The sequence below is a fragment of the Triticum dicoccoides genome, chromosome 6B (assembly GCF_002162155.2).
Source record: "Triticum dicoccoides isolate Atlit2015 ecotype Zavitan chromosome 6B, WEW_v2.0, whole genome shotgun sequence".
In the NCBI taxonomy this organism is placed as follows: domain Eukaryota; kingdom Viridiplantae; phylum Streptophyta; class Magnoliopsida; order Poales; family Poaceae; genus Triticum; species Triticum dicoccoides.
Genome location: NC_041391.1, coordinates 710716143 through 710719470, shown reverse-complemented (window position 1 = coordinate 710719470; position 3328 = coordinate 710716143).

Below are 3328 nucleotides of genomic sequence, written 5' to 3'. Positions count from 1 at the left end.
CACGTACTCTTTCTTTCTTCGGCTTAGGTTGGTTAAGTGGAAGTGGAGCAAGCAATCTTGTCACTTGCTCCATTCAGCACCGCTTTTGCTGATGAAACCTCCGGCTTCTCCCATAATATAAGCTCGAACTTACATTATGGGACGGAGGGAGTAGTAGTGTTTTGAAAAACTTGTTCAAAAACACACATCATTTTGGAAATTTTAAGGCGGTCATTCAGTGGTTGTTTATGTGGTTATGGCAGTGAGGTCACCGGGTTGGGATGCGGCCGACGGTGCCGATGAGAGGTGTCACCATAGGTCTTGGTGTCGACGTACATTCGATGGGGGACAGTTGAGGGGGTGGGGACTGTTGTGGATGAAGATGGGTGTGACGGCGTAAATGACCGACTTATAGGTCTTGGTGTCAACGTACAACCGATGGGGGACAGTTGAGGGTAGTGGCGGAGCTATGGGCCGATTGTTGGGCGGGCCAGACACAGAAACTACACCGAACACTTGATTTTTACGCCCTGTTTTTCTATCTTCCTTCCCTGTTTTCTCCTGGGCTGGGCGGGCCAAGGCCCAGTTTGGCCCTCACGTAGCTCCGCCCCTGGTTGAGGGGGTAGGGTGATGTCATGGATGAAGATGGGCTGCCAAGGTGTAAGTGATGGCTTATAAGTTGGAGAAGAATTTTGAAAAAATCACCAGCACATGCGATCCCAATTGGCAAATTAACAAATTGGATCTATAAAGCTTGCTTTTTTTAATGATGGATGCGATGATGCGGAGTGACATGGTACCATTTAATTTGCAGGATTTAGCTGAAATCAATAACTAAGTTATTTGCGCCTATTTCTTGTCGCCATTGCCGATGAGCAATGATAATTGCCATGTGTGTGTTAACTCATTATATTTGACTTAGTTTGTAATAAGTATTGAAGTTCATGAATTTTATTCGACTCGATTTGGTCATAACTTCATGTAACCCCATGTGTATACACAAGAATGATTGCACAAAACGATTGAAACACAATTAGATGTTTAAGTGAAAGCTCCTTGGGCTCCATCTAGAAAGAATGTGACTTTGCTGCCGGCTTCTAGCAACCATGATTCAATGAACCATGCAACGATTATGAGCATGTTTTACTCACTCCGGTCCTTTTTAGTCTGCATATAAGTTTTGTCCAAAGTCAAAGCATTTCTACTTTGACCAAACTTATAGAAAAAATATCAACATTCATAATGTCAAATCAATATTGTTAGATTTACTGTTAGATTAATTATGAAATGTAGTTGCATAGTATATATATTTGGTTGTGTACATATTGATACTTTTTAATGCATATTTGGTCAAACTTTGCAAAGTTTGACTTGACTCAAATCTAATACGTGGAGTAAAAAGGAACGGGGGGAGTAGTAGCTAGGTGCAACAATAGAGAAGTTGTTTCATTTGGGCATTTTCTACAACTTAGATACAAGACTACAAGTGGCTGGAATTTAATGAAGAGTAAACACCATTGCATTTATGTCAGTTGGAGTAAAACTACTACCATTAACTCAACCCTCTCCTCCATGTCTACTTGTGTGTGTGTGTGTGTGTGTGTGTGTGTGTTCTTAATATTCCTCTTAAAATTCTTCAACATATCGATAAGATCACAAGCCATTGTCTATGGAGTGGGAAAAGTGATCAAGGTGAAACTTGTATTTCTCTCGTGTCTTGGGATAGAGGGTTGTATTCAAAGGATAAAGTTGGGTTGGGAGTAATTAATTAACCTCAACACTCAATATCAAACTATGAATCTACGATCCTAACCTATTTGGACAAGTAACCGTGTGGGCGTTCCTTGGGGTAAGCATGTTATTATCTGGATTCTGTTCATAGTGCCTCTCAAACTTGTGGCTCTTTCTCGTGCAGATCCAGAATGATGTGATCTCACATCTTTGGAGGTGTTTTAGCGGGTGATATGTCTCAAGCATATCTATTTTTTTTTATTGTTTCATGCTATTATATTCGCACTTTTAAATATATTTTTATAGCAATTTATATTGTTTTTCTGAACTACTCTATTAATTTAGTGCACAGAGCCAGTTGTTTTCTACATGTTTTTGATTTACAGAAAATCCATATCTATGGAGCTATATTACTATAGAATCATTAAATAAAGAGGGAGATGTCAGGTCAATGGCAACTTTAGTTGGTCTGCCAACATTAATGATTCTAGAGATAGGAAAAGGGAATGCATGATTTATTGTCATGATATACAACCTCTAATGCATGCCATCTCACAAATCTAAGAGCTATTATATGGCCAAGATAAAGAGCTCATATGAGCTCGAGGGCCATTTTGAATTTTCCCGTCCATATGGGGAACTCGTGAAATTTTGAATTCTGAGCGCTTAGTTTAGTCATCGAGTCCATCTTACAACATTAACGAAATCACAACTCTAGATCAGTGATAACTAGAAATGCTTATCAGCTCTAGGATAAAAGAACAAAAGTGAAAAAGAGAGGGTCCACAATGCATTCTGTAACCGTACGGCGACGAAGAAGGCAATTGGGAGGTGATTGCTAGACTGGCACTAGGGTTAGGGTTCGGCGCAGGGGTGGTGCAAGTACAGTGGTGTTATGGGTAACAACAACATTTCCTGGGCTCACTATCTGATCGGGCGGTTCTCTGTTGTGGGTGCCATGGTGGAGATGGTAGGGCAAGGGATATCTACCCCTGCAAAGAAGGTGGCACCGCTGGGCAAGACGGTGGGAGACTCAGCGAGTCGGGAATCTTCTCGATCACCTGCGTATGGCAAACCTTCGGAGGAGGCAGTTAGTCTCTCGACAAGATTGGGAAATCTCACGTTGACAAAGAAGGAATCAGAGGGCTTTGTTTTCTCAATTCAGGGGCAGATCTCCCAAAAGCAATGAAGTGGTCGGCTGTAGGAAGAGTTTTCTCTCCCAGACCACTCAACATCAAGGCCTTTGAGAGGGTGATGCATAAGGCTTGGGATATCCACAGGGAGGCTCAGTTCAAAGAAATTGGTAGGAATATTTTTTTTGTTCACTTTGGTAGTGAAGGTGACTAGAGGCACCTGTTGTTCAATGGCCCCTGGCAATTTGATTTCAATGTGGTTGTGATTAACGATTATGATGGTTCTACGAGGCCCTCACAGATGGTTTTTGACAAGATCTAGACATGGGTTCGAGTGGCTAGGGGAGATTGTGAAGGTTGATGTTGAGTCAAATGGGCTTGCTAGAGGAAAGTACTTGCATGTCAGGACGAAGGTTTCGCTTCGTGAGCCTATGGTGATAGGTTTTTACTTACGGTTATCGCCCAAAGATGAGGAAAAAACTTGG